This window comes from Mytilus galloprovincialis, chromosome 11 (assembly GCF_965363235.1).
Source record: "Mytilus galloprovincialis chromosome 11, xbMytGall1.hap1.1, whole genome shotgun sequence".
Lineage (NCBI taxonomy): Eukaryota > Metazoa > Mollusca > Bivalvia > Mytilida > Mytilidae > Mytilus > Mytilus galloprovincialis.
In genome coordinates this window covers 47,046,034-47,060,821 of record NC_134848.1, presented here as the reverse complement: position 1 = coordinate 47,060,821, position 14,788 = coordinate 47,046,034, and the positions used below count along the sequence as shown (strand labels likewise).

Here is a 14,788-nt window from a genome sequence, read left to right as displayed (position 1 = left end):
TCATTTAATAGTTACACCGACTCCAAAACCACTGCACCTAAAATATTCAACTTTACACAGGCATTACATGATTTTCACCACTCTTTCAAGTTGCTATTTACACTCTCCATATATTTACAAGCGCTATAGTCATGTAATTACCGGTGATCTTACAGTGAGTTGACTATGGGTGATACTGTAAAACTTTACCTATAGCTCAACCTGATTTTAAAATTGACAATACAATAGGGACATTTAAATTGACCAGTTGGTATTAGATTTAAATCTACCTTGATTCTACCTGTATTTTTTTATTTACCAGTTCCAACCTTACAGCATGCTTTTTTCCTAAATTTTTACTTTACCTAGGATTATTCTATTCAAAAATTGATAGGGAAGAAAATAGTTTTGGTTTTCATTGTTTTAAATCCCTGATATATATATATATATATATATGACTATCTAATTTTTACCTAAAATTCTAAATCAGTAAAAGATTAAATTAACTACGTGTTAATATGTTTGAAAATTTAAACTGTTTTTACATACTACATACTTCTTTAAAATTCTAACCCTTATACATAGTATTGTCCAGCTCCCAGTGAAACAAGAAATAGCTGTTCAGGTGTTTACAGTTTAAATTTCCAGATGGATATGTTGTTCGTTTCTTCACCTGACCCTTCAAGATTTCCATTTTGGATTATTATTTGCAATGTTTGAAATATATTGGTATCATTGTGCATACAATATTGGATTTATTTTATTTGAATTCACTTCTCAGACTATTTATATTAATTTTGCTTCTTGAAATGTGATTAGTTTTCTTCAAGAAGGTATCAATGAGGAAATAATTCATTCAAACTGTTTTGTGGGGCTTACATATGATGTTGTACATGTAAAATTCGAAATAATTTTGGAGTTTATTTACCTTGCAGTTTTTTTTCTTTGAATTCTACTATTATATCAGTAGGACTTTTGTGCATAAAATTCTGTGTTCACTCAAGAAAATTCAATTTTCATAAGATGGGATTTAGTTATGATAAAGATTTAAAATATTCAAAACTGGAATTCAAGTAGGAGATATAGTGTGAGTTCATCCAACATGTTTCTGTGGCTTTAAATGTGATTTTAAAAACATTCATTATTAATTTTGGGATCTATTACAAACTTAAGATAATTCACCATTCAAATGGGATCTTGGAAATGAAATAAAATGTTGAATTAATGCAATGGATATAGTCTAATCTAGTGATAAAGTGAAAAATGAAAGTAAAATATTCTAAAATATTCCTACCGTGAGGATATGTTTTAAGTGAATGTAAAATTGGAAATAGTCATTATAAAATTCTGGATTTTTTATATTTATCAAATATTTTACTGATTTAGAATTTTAGGTAAAATATAGATAAATCATATATATTGGGGATTTGAAACAATGAAAACCAAAACTTTTTTCTTCCCTATCAATTTTAAAAAAGAAAAATCTTAGGTAAAGAAAAATTCAGAAAAAAAGCATGATGTAAGGTTGGAACTGGTAAATAAAAAAGTACAGGTAGAATCAAGGTAGGTTTAAATCTAACAATACCAACTGATCAATTTAAATGTCCCTATTGTATTGTCAATTTTAAAAACAGGTTGAGCTATAGGTAAAATTTTACAGTAACACCCATAGTCAACTCACTGTTATATAATTCAACATGAACATCTCCGGAAGATGATATATCATTGTCTCAAAATCAGCAACATATCAATTGGACTCAAATCTATAAAATGATAATGGATTTCGTCGAGGATTATGCCAGAATATGGGGAAAACGAATAAAAGTTGCACTTGACACTCTATTACACTGGGTTAAAACAATTAGACTGTTGATAAAACGTAGAATACCCTAGTTGACAAACTGTATAATTGTTTGACCTTTGTCTGTATTCAGAAACACAGAGGCTAGGATGTCTGGAGTGTCTTCACAAAGTGTATTGTTCTTTGCGGACAAAATTTCTATCAATATTGTTTTTGTATGTAAATCCTATAACTTCGAGTGTCTTATCAACGAATGAAGAATAAATGAATACTTGGGTAATCCCACGTAGCAAGACATAACCTTTGATAAAGTTAAATCTTGGCTAATCACAAGTCTTTTATGGTTTCATTAAATTTCTCTATTGAACAACAAATCTGAGGACTTGCCTTGTTTGAATTGGATACCTTATCTGCACAAGGCCCCGTACAAACAATGGAAGATCAACGGCTAATCATCATGTTCTAAGAAGGATTTATCCGTTAGATTAACCACAATTGAATGCGACGTGAAAGAGGGATAACCGAAGTACCATCAACCATATGTGAATTCTCCAAAACTTTAAAGACCTTGTGGAGACTTAAGAACCTTGATAGTTTTAAGAAATGAATTATATCTTAAACTTCAGATTTTCCACACTTTACTGCACAATACCTTATGGAGAATTAAAAATTACAAGACTACAAAAAAAAAGATACCATACGCTACAATATAAACTGCTTTGATATATAATTATACATATTTGTTAAAAATAATTCCCAAAATAGAACACCTGCGAAGAATAAGTTATCAGTATGCTGTATTTTCTCCTAGATACCATATTTGTTGAATTTGGGGGAATTATCGTTACAGGAGATTGCCATTTCTATGGGAACCAAATGTCCACCTCTTTAATTTTCTTATTACTATATGGGTCGTAGTTTTTTTAAGCAAAAACAAGAACATTAAATAGTTAATTCCTCATGGAAGAATATTGAAGATGTTTTTCCATCAGCAATCCGCAACTTTTCTTATGGGATCCCGCTTATAAAATTCTTCTGAACTAAAGATTAAAAAACACAGAAACAACGTCACACGTATCATTTCTAGACGATTACCTAAAATTAGACAACAGCAGTCATCTAAGTACCAGGGACACAGATGATGCCCTGGTTTCAACATAGCGTTATAAACGGACATAACTGAAAGTGACGCCACCCAAATTTGAACTTGATCTGAGTTTTGTGATATTAAGCATTTTGTATGTTTCAAAACATTTAGTTAAGGGAAACGTATGTAAAGGAACGAAAACGATTTTTTGTCATTTTTAAACGGGTTTAACTGTAAAACGATAACAGTGACGCAATTAAAATCAAATTCAAACTGTATCTGTGTTTTATGGTAATAAGCAAGCTTGAGCAGGTAGGTTCTGAGGTGCAATTTGGATACAAAGTATTTTTACAGTGTCGCTTATATTTTGCGTCAATTTTTTCTATTTTTTACATGACCTAGAAAGTGTATACTATGTACGGTATAAACTATCTATAACAAGTTAGTTTTTTTTTGGGTGACCTCATTGTCAAATAACTATCTAAGCCGTTATTCCTTTTTTTGACTTCTTAGTCCGGAACGATATTTTGATTTGACAGCCTCAGAATCCTTAATATAGTATCAAATCTATTCGGGAATTGTTTGCACAACTACATCACCTCGAACCGGTACCTTTTATCTCATTAACCGGAAGCAGCTAAAAATTCAAATGAAAGATATATCAGTACTATAATTTGTTTCTAAAATTTTGAAATACCTTAGCTTTGAAGGTAATTATAGTTCTATTTCTCAAAATTTTAGAAACAAATTCGCCATTTTGTTATTAAATACAAGTTTTTGTGACATTATCGGTACTGTAAGAAAGCATTATCCAGAAATATATTCGTCCTTTTCAATTTTTCAATTTTATTATTTCTTTTTTTTTTTTAAGAAAAAAACGTCATATGCCCGAAACAAAACAGTATGGCAGGCGATAGACAAACAAAATACCTCACCTCGAGGAATAGTGCTGTAAATGTAAAAGGAACCGGATCATGTTGATGTTATTGTTTCTGCCTTCAATGGAGTTCGGTATGTTTGCTATACATTTTAGATTAAACTGAAAATCGCTCAAGACTACGCCGTTTTGGTTGGCGTCTTTGAAATAATTATTCGTTTGTTTGTTTGAATTTTTACAGTCTGTTGTTTTGTATATCTGTGGTGTATATGAACACAATTTTCGTTGTTTGATCCCAATTAATGTCGCACTAACCTGTAATGTCTGTTTGTGTTGCTCACCCAATTTTATCAACGGAACTATATGCAAATGTCAGACAAGTATGGGAGACCTAGCTAGCTATAAAACCAGGTTTATTCCTCCATTTACTTTGGAAAATTGCTGTCAAAGTCGGGAATATGGCCGTTGTGTTTTTCGTTAATTGATAGCGTTTGACTTTGGAAGTTTTTATTGACTTCTCGTTTGTAAATTTGCCTTCAATGGAGTTCGGTATTATTGTTATTCTTTTACGCATAAATAGGGATGTTTGGCTACAAAAAAAACAAATAGTGGTGAAAATGAGATTTTGTTGATTGTAAAACATTGTCATCCGGATAAATTGCTATAGGAATTTGTCTGAGAGCCTTGATAACAACTTCTACGGTTCGTTTAATTTCGTCTAGAATTGCTTTACTCTATGTTTCTTCAATTGATTCCAATTCAATGTGTCTTGCTATATTTTCCTTAGCCGAAGCTCCTTTTGCCATCCAATATCCTGATACCCCGCCCACACTAGCGGTTTGTAAAATTGGTCGTACTAGGCCGAAACATAGACCTTTATGGTCGATCCAGCTATCATTTAGATACTATGACTTCAAACCTGTAAAACAAAACAATTTCTTAGTCAATATTGTGTAATGTGATGAAATTCTAGATATCCTCTTCACATGAAAATTGTAGTACGAGTATAAAAAAAGCACTGAAACGCAATAAAGATTACTTTTAATGACAATCCATGTTTTCTCAACATTTGTCAAGATCTTATACGAACCGTTTTAGAACGTTATCCTGTATTTAGTTAATGTATCAGATCTATGAAAGCTAACTTGATAAACTATTAATATCGACAAAACAAATCTCCGTAATACATATTTGTAAATTTTTTATCATAATTTTAGTTTCATTTTAAATTTTTATAAAATGTATGTAATTTTGTCTCAACCATTTGTCCGTAGTCAAATATAGTGATAAAAACACTAGTGCTGCGAAAGCTTGAAAATCTGGAGTAATTCCGTCAATATTTACAAATAAATTCTAAAATATATTTATTTTACCTGTCCAACAAGAAGCGGTAAAGGAAAGATAATGATAGTTTCACTTTTTACCCGGCAAAATAAATGTGTTATCAAGATAAACAATCAATCGCATGTTTTTGTAAATACAACTGAAATATAACACGATGACTCGGAGTGATATTACATGAAACAGACTCAGCTCCAATCCTGGTCGTTGCCAACCAAAGTAGAATAAAGAGTTATATAAATATGTTTTCTGTCTTGTTTTAATTACAACTATATTTAGAATTCTTGATAATAAACTTCGCAATATCACAGGTTATCGCACCGCGGGTAACTAATCACGTGGTGATTGATTAAACGACGTCACGTGGTGACCCTTATGGATCCGTAGGGGGTATTAAATTTCATAAGGGGTTCATGACGTCACGTCTTTTATTAATGGTGGCGTCATCTATTGATGTGGTATTTCATTGTTTATTTTGTCTACAAAACGCAGCCGGAAAAGTCCTGCGTGCGATAAATTCGTTATACGGTTCAATACTGACCCCTACGAATCAATAGATGGTTAGTATAATCCAAAGGAGACGCGGCCAACGGCCTCACCCCATATTGATTTAACTATTCTCTATGGATCCGTAGGGGGTCAGTAGCAAAACATTCAACTTATATTGTAACACCAAAATATGAAAAGGATTTCAATGACAAGGTTTACTGGGGAGAATAATCAGAGGAAAATTGACCGTTATATGCTTTGTTTTTATATTAATTGAAAAAAAAATCAAATCAATACGTTCACCAGATCTATTAGTTTTTTCATCGTTTCAGTTCTTCTTCAGGCAAGCAAACGCCTCAAACTGGATCAAGTGGAACGACGAAATACGATACACATGTCATAGATACGCTTTCTTTCTCTCAAATTTTCAATGTCTTGAGCAGTGTTCATTGCATGATTGAGTAATTTCATAAATGAAAGTTAAACTATCATACTAACCACTGTGTCATAGGTGTGTGTAAGAAGCCATATAATAAAAACGTCGATTTATGATATGCTGCAACTGTCTATTGCTTATTTCTAATTTATTTGAATTCCTGCAAATCACAATTCTTGTAGTTTTAACTACATTTTATGATATTTTAAAGTGAAGTATTATAAAACAAAAACTACTGTGAAGTTTCATGCGAAAGGGACATTCAGACTCATAGATCGAAAATAAACTAACAACACCATGGTTCAACCGGAAAAAGACAAACAGACAAATAATAGTACACAATACACAACATAGAAAATAAAGACTAAAGCAACACGTATAATTGTATGACGAATGAGAAATCAGCGGGCCATCGTCCTGTGTCCTTTTATCTGAATTTTCAACGATTTCTAGTTGAAAAGTGTCAATTTAGGACGTTCGTAGATATCAAAAATGATATTTTTTCTGGAAAATCCTTTTGATACGATCTGTATATCTAGACAGTCCATACGATCATTTAATTTTATGGACATTAAAAGACCAAGTGGGTACCATCGTCAATTAAGCGGTATCCAGTAGGGTTTCACTATATATTTTGTAAAATTTCAAACTGGCACTTTGAGCCATCCAAGAACAAAGAAGACAAGAAGTGTATCCCTTGTGGGATAAAATCGTTATATGGTTCACTACTAACCCCCTATGGATCCACCGATGGTTAGTAAAATCCATAGGGATTCAGCCTTGGACTTTTGCTAACCATCTATGGATTCGTATCGGATCAGTAGCAAGCCATACAACTTATTGTAAGTCTCTACATCCCTGGATAAAACTCATCTTCGAAAAAAATCTTTTTATTGTATCTTATCTCTAGAGGATCGACCAAAAGACATCTTCAGTTGATACTGACTACAATTACTGTGTTGAACGGTTTGAATTATCAGGAGCCTGTATTTTAGGGGTTGTCGTTTGTTTATGTGTTACATATTTGTTTTTCGGTCATTTTTTGTACATAAGTTAGGCCGTTGGTTGTCTCGTTTGAATTGTTTTACATTGTCATTTCGGGACCTTTTATAGCTAACTTTGCAGTATGTGCTTTTCAAATTGTTGACGGCCATACGGTGACCTATATTTGTTAATTTCTGTGTCTTGTAGAAAGTTGTCTCGTGGTAATCATACCTCATTCTGTTTTTGATACTTAAAGTATATTCATGAAACCAATGCCAAATCACATGATTTGAGGAAACAATAGTCAAGAAATGAGAATCAGATGGACAGTCATTAAGAGTTTTTTTTTTCCTTGCATGGCGTTCATTATATAATATAAGCTAAATATTACTAATAAAGGCAACAGTAGTATACCGCTGTTCAAACTCATAAATCCATGGACAAAAAAACAAAATCGGGGTAACAAACTAAGCCTAAGCTAAAACAAAAATATTGTAATCAACATGCTCAGCATTGAATTCATCATTTTTTTTTTCTCATACAGATAAGAAAGCTGTGAAAAAAAGAGGATCTGATCTAAATGTCTGCATAAATGAAGCATTACATGAATAATTAAACAATGTACTGTTAACATTTTCTAGTGCTTCTAGTGAATCGGCTCCCATTATATCAAATAGCCAGAAGACAAAAAGAAAAAAGTGCTCAAGCAATATGCTTAATATTCTCCGGAATTCACTAGTTATTTAACAGACACAACCTTTTTCACGGAATCATTTGAGCCTTTGGACTGTTCCAAGATTAACTTTATATACGAAATAGAGTGTGCCTTGTGTGAGAATGTATTATGTCGGTGAAACTTGTCAAACATTGCATTATAGAATGAACCATGAACGATCAGATAATCAAATTAGCTATACATGTTAATCAACCGGAAATGAAACTTTGATATCCAAGACGGTAGGCATCATTAGAATATCTAACACCATACAAATAGACTATCCGAACATATAGAAAGAATTTCTGAATATTGGAATAAGGTACTGCAATGCAGTTCTAATGATGACATCAAACATTGTGTATAAGTATCAAAACATTTAATTGAGACAACCTTCAGTAGGAAAACGAAAACGAAAAGTTTTCCATTTTTAAATTGGCAGTTCTCTAAAACGGTAACAGTGACTCAACCCAAATTCAAACTTGATCTGTGTTGTGTAGTAACAAGCAAGCTGGTGCAGAGATATTTTTTTTATTTTTACCATGAAAGTGTATACTATGTACGGTATGTACCTTCTACGACATGTTTTTCTTTCTGTTAACGTCTTGTAAAAGTACGATCTTCTACGCCGTTTTTCCTTTTTGAGATTCTGAGTCCTTGATCGTCTGGAAATCCTTTGTCAAGCCCTATTAAGTCTTTTCTTGAAATTTTTTGCCAACTACCTGTTCTGGAACCGGTTCCTTTAACATCTTCAGCACCATTCGGTAATAATTAAATAAAACATATATCAATATTTCAAAATTTTAAAATACCTCACCTCAAAATGTAATTAAAGTTCTTTTGTTGCATCCAATTTTAGAAAAAGTACGCCACACCTAAAATTTGGAAACTTTGGCGTAGGGATATTTTGGCGGATTTGTGTAAATTTAGTGCTTCGTCCAATTGATTTGTTTAATTTTGGAACAACAGTAGTGAGCAAGCTCATTTATATTTGCCTTTATTTACCCGTTTATTGACAAATTAGCATTGCATTTCTCAAACTAGAAACACGATTAAAATTAACTTACTAAAAGAATCGGATACGGATGCAATTGTAAATAATTCCGTATATTGTGATTCAAAGCTGAAAGAAATTATGAAATAAAGTTTTGAACATTAAAAAACACTTTGAAAATATAAGTTGGTTTATTTATTTTTTTACAAATATAATTTATAATTGTAGGAAATATACGATAGATATAATGACATAAAATATTTTCTTTCCAACAATTAACATTACGATTTTATCTATCGGTACGCGATTTCAACGTTTCAATTTTTAGTGTTTACTTTTTATTCGTGTGTTTCATTTTTTGCACTGTCATTGGAGGCACCAAATAGACCACAAAAACTGCAACCAAAATAATCCTTTCATTTAAAGCTTTTGTGGCATGATCGGTTATGTAAACCACTTTTTTGACAAATGAATTTCCATGTGCTATTCACAAGCATTATCCGGAAATAGATGTGTCCTTTACTATTTTTAAATTTACTATTTTGTATTCAAAAAAGAAAAACAGCACTGCTCAAAGACAAACAAATAGCCATCAACGGAGTAACAAAATTGTCGAATCTCGGGGATCGGTGCTGTAAAGGCACCGGTTTAAAGTGAGGTAATTTTACTTGCCTTTAATTTAGTTCGGTATGTTTACTACAATTTTAAGCATAACCTGAAACTCGATCCAGACTTCGCCGTTTTTGTTTGGGTTTTTGTTTTTTTTTTTTTTTTTTGTATGTTCGTTTGAATTTTGCAATCTGTTGTGGTGTAGGTATGAGGTTTATATGTCCACAATGTTGAATGAATGTTGGATGTCCAACTAAAGTCACACCTTTATATGTGTGTTTTAGGTACTAACCTAATTTTGCCAATATAACGAAACTACTGTCTGACTAGTTGGAGATCATGCAAGCTATAAAACCAGGTTGATCCTAACATTATCCTCGCACAACTACTGTAACAAGTCAGGAATACGGCAGTTTTTTTCGTTGATTTTTATTTTCATTGAATTTTATGGACCTCCTAAATTTGCCTTCAATAGAGTTAGGTTTTTTTTTTTTATTATTCTATATTTTGCATAAACAGGGATGTTTGGATACAAAAAGATGTAGTTGTGGTAAAAAATTATATTTGTTTTGATTGTAAAACTAAGAAAACATAATAAGAAATTTTAGCGTATTCTAGTAAAATATCGCAAATCGATGAAATTACAAAAATTGAAAAGTACGACATTTTAATGATACCTCGATTAGGAGATGTTTTGGACAAATATTGAAGTTTATGAATCAAAAAATGTAAAGAAAAAAAAAGAGGACACACATTACATCAAATCTAGTCCTGGTTCATGAGTTTGAAATGTTTATTTAATTCTCAATTTGAAGTGTTTGAGTATGTCCAATATGGGAGTTGCAATACATCCATTGAGTGGATGGTTTGCAATTGCCATTCCTATACATCCCTGTTTTGGCCGGAGGACATATATACACGTGCCTGAGTCACCTGGTCGAAACGGTATATTTGATATGTAAAGCTGATTGTATACTCTGCGCATTGTTCTTCTTATAGTCATATTTGTACCGGTTTGCCGAAGGAAAGCCTGTTGCATGTGGACGTCACCTATTATTGCCGAAAATCTACTCTGTGTTGTACAGAAAACCATTTCATGAATTAATCTATCGATTTCAACACTACTTGTACGATTACTATTTGGATAAATATTTTTGATAACATCACAAACGATGTTTTTAATTTCAGGTGATATGTTCGGCTCACAATTACGTTCTATACAGCTTCTTATGGTACTGTCATCCGGATAAATTGCTATAAGAATTTGTCTGAGAGCCTTAATAACCACTTCTACGATTCGTTTAATTTCGTCGAGAATTGCTTTACTGTATGTTTCCTCGATTGATTCCAATTCAATATGTCTTGCTTGATTTTCCATAGCCGAAGGTCCTATTGCATTCCAATATCCTGATACCGCACCCACGCTAGCAGTTTGTAAAATTGGTCGTGCTAGGCCGAAACATAGATCTTTGTGGTCAACCCAGCTATCATTTAGATACTCTGACTTCATACCTGTACAATTTAATTGTAAAAAATTATAATTTAACTAAAAGCTGAATAAAAACTATGTATCTAATCATCAACATGAAGGTATCTGTAATTTAAGAATGAACTGCTTTAGCTTTAAGGGCATTGGATTTGTCTTTTTTATAGTTTCGACGTTGATTGGTGTGTGCTGAGAATAGATAACTTTCGAGTTCGATACATTTCCGTCAAAATCTTTGGTTTTCGTGATCATCATTTGTTGTTTAGGTGCATCGTCACTTTCGTTTACATGTTTTGATTGAGTTAAGTCTGCCAATTGATATTTTATCGTATGTTTTTCTTTGTTGTGATGTTATGCTATTGTTTCAGAAAAAGGGAGAAGGTTTGGATCCATTAAAACGTTTAATCCCGCTGCAAATGTTTGCACCTGTCCTAAGTCAGGAATCTGATGTACAGTAGTTGTCGTTTGTTTATGTAATATATACGTGTTTCTCGTTTCTCGTTTTGTTTATATAGATTAGACCGTTGGTTTTCCCGTTTGAATGGTTTTACACTAGTAATTTTGGGGCCCTTTATAGCTTGTTGTTCGGTGTGAGCTAAGGCTCCGTGTTGAAGGCCGTACTTTAACCTATAATGGTTTACTTTTTAAATTGTTATTTGTATGGAGAGTTGTCTCATTGGCACTCACACCACATCTTCCTATATCTAATTAGCGAGTGGTAGGAAAACTGAATTATCATAATTGACAATCAGCACTGCTGCCACTAGGGAATTGTGATTAAGAACCTACAGAACAAACAATATTTCTAGCCTATCCTGCATAACGACGACCACTAAGACTGTTAATGTCCGTTAATATTGCAGGGATACAGGCGATCCCTTCTATCTAGTAAATGACGTCATAACGGAGAGCATTATTAACGAGTTTATCTGGTGTTTGATTTCTGATATCCTCTTGATATCTTTGGATTTTCGTAAATCGAATACCAATATCAAAGTAATATGAAACCAAATTTGTTTCACTAGCTTTACTTTAGAAACATCTTTACAAATACCGGGCTTTTAATTATTTACTAACGTTTCAACTTTTAAAAAAACGCATCAATGACGCTCATGGAAGTTGAAAGGTAACAACAATACGAAGTTACAACTACAATAATGTGTTGAAGCTATACTTAAATTGAACTTTGTAAAGTGTTTTGTCAGTGCATAAACGCCAAAACAAATTTGCATAAATGTTAGAGCCGGCATTTTTAAAGCATGTATGAAGGCAACAGTAGTATACCGCTGTTCAAAGAAACAGAATTTGAAAAATCAAAAGAGGTCATAAAAAATAAAGAATTACAATGAACGTACTGGAAGCAATGTCCATCATGTTTTTTTTTTTTCTTTAATACGTAAAGTATGTTAAAAAGATAAGATTAACGACTGCTTATCAGGACTTACCTAGATCAGTAAATGATAACCGTCTATTCTTCGTATCCACGTAATCAGAATTGTCAATTTTGGTTTTTTGTAATTCAACCAAAGCTGCGTCAATGCTTGTTTCACCGGCATTATCCATTTCGAATGCTATATCTCTTATCTTACCACATTTAGTTGATCTCCTATTCTTCCTATAAAGTTTCACTTCCACTGTTTTTCCGTCGTCTAGTGAAATATTGTCCGATGCAAGTTCATCGACGTTCAAGAATACGTGAAGGCATGTCAAAAGTGCTTTATCTCCACGAACCTGAACGAAACCTCCAAGTGTACCCCTTTTATATCCGTCTGTTCCAATCTGATCCCCAACCCTCAAGTGTGATAGAAGACGAGGACTGCCGTCCAAAACATCTGTCTGCATTCCGATGAAAGTTCTTGGAAAATGACTGTCACCAATGGGTATGAACCCCTTTTTCTTACAGTATAGTTGTATACATGATTGTTGAATAATTCTGTGTTTATTCGTTTCAAAACCAGTAGATTTTAACGATGATTTACAAATCAAAGAAAGGTTTGTGTGCTCATCGAAAAAGATGCTTTGCGTCTACACTTGATATCGATATCTTATTTGGCAAATGAATTGTACTACTAGAATTCTGTAGATGATCGTGTACTTTAGAACATTCGCTATTGCTCACCCTTCCGTTACATATGTACTGCACATCTATTTCCCAAAAGCTGTTTGGTAACTCAGGACATAATGCATCCAATTCGACTATTATTGCCATTGTTTTAGAACAAAACAAACGTGTTTTGTCCATGCAATTACACTTTGTTGCAGGCCAGATGTCGATAATATTTCTTTTTACACTATAACTTAATTTTGAAAAATAAATCTTTGTTATTAACCAAGATATAATTTTGGAAGTATCTGGGTCTTGCTTAGCCATCGCATTGCACAATCCTTCCATCAAATTTGTACGATATTCCTGATGTGTCTGTGTCTTGACGTTTGATATCACAGTTAATAAAAACCGACATAACATCGAGGACTTATTATCAATCACAGGTAGGAAAATCCTTTTCCAAAATTGGGAGGAAATTGTATGTAGCCGAACGTAATTAACGGTTAACATAAGAGTCTCAAAATCTGTCATTTCTTTATTCCAATGAAGAATGGTATCAAGTGGTATTGCTGGAATAAATATTATATATACATATGATACAGGATAAACTGTTTTATTTAACAAAGTGCAAGTTTTTAAGTACAATATTTGCATGCTCTCCTTATCGTCCTATATTTAAATATAGATAAAAATCGCCTTCACATAGTAAGTTATGCGTGCTGTATTTTTCCTATTCGTTAAATGTTCTCAAACTGTATAAACAGTTTCTAAATTAGCGTTAATAGCACGGAGGAAGCAATAATTTAAAACTTATTGAGAAACTGATGGTACTTGAAGAAAAATTGTTTTTTAAACTACTTTATGTTATGCAAAGTAATTACAAAATGTGATTAGCTTTTAAGAATACGTCATATGATCGTCCACTTACATTAGTAAAACAAATGTCACTAAGTCGGAAAAAATACGTTTATTTTACTAGCTGTTCAGTTAAAAGCTATGAAAGAATCTTGAGAACTTAAGTGTCACTCGCAAATGAAGAACACTATTTCCTATAAAAATGAACGGCGTCGTTCCTTTTGCTGTCAGTATATGTGTGTGCATAGTGTACATTTTTTTGCATCGAGTATTAATCCTTTATATATATATTAGTTTAAAGGGGCACTAGCTGTCAAATTCATGGTCACCGATTTGACTCAAATTCTCATATTTGATTTATAACAATGTAAATCATTTATCCAAACTATCAAAAGTCTAAACTAAACAGTTTACAGGGCATGGGGTAGATAATATATAGGTTCGTTTCGTGTGTATTTTAGTCCAGACGCCATCTAATTAACTATCGATTTGACCTCAGATGACCATATAAGCGATGTAAACATAAATAAAGATATGAATAGATTAAACCAACACGTGCAATTGGATTTGTATAGATCTGTTTGATTTTATTTTATAGATTAAAAATAGATGTTTCTCATTGTTTTTAACCGTATAAGAATGATTTTATGTGCATCGAATTAGTATTCAAAAGATTTTTCGTAGTTTCACTTTCATTGTTGACATTCTTTTTCTTTAAATTACCAGTACACGTACAATGCATGCGTTGTCAATTTCTAGCTAGTGGTTAAATTGAAGTTCACATGCATACGGATTTAAAGAGGTCGACTCATTCACTTGCAAGTGAATAACTAATTATCAATGTTTCTTAGCGTAATTTGACAAAATTAAACCTTTTTGGCTGCAAAAAGCGAATAGTTATTTCACTATTTCACTTTCATTATTGATTGAACAGAAAAAAATCAAACTTTAGATTTTTTATATATCTCGTAGCTAATGCCCCTTTAAAATACTTACATGCAAATGTCGTTATTGAAGTATGCAATCTCTTGTCAACAACACAATTTACAACAAAACCATTACATCGAAGAAGTAAGTTGTTCAATCCT

General features: G+C 32.5%; 1 long non-coding RNA gene across 1 annotated transcript; it reads right to left on the bottom strand.

The window, feature by feature from the left end:
• Nucleotides 1–10,088: 10,088 nt before the first annotated feature.
• LOC143051185 (uncharacterized) lies at nucleotides 10,089–14,788 on the bottom strand. The gene is made up of 3 exons (XR_012970634.1): nucleotides 14,697–14,788; nucleotides 12,244–13,414; nucleotides 10,089–10,824 (listed from the first exon to the last, which is right to left on the bottom strand). It is a non-coding gene; the product is annotated as an uncharacterized LOC143051185 (long non-coding RNA).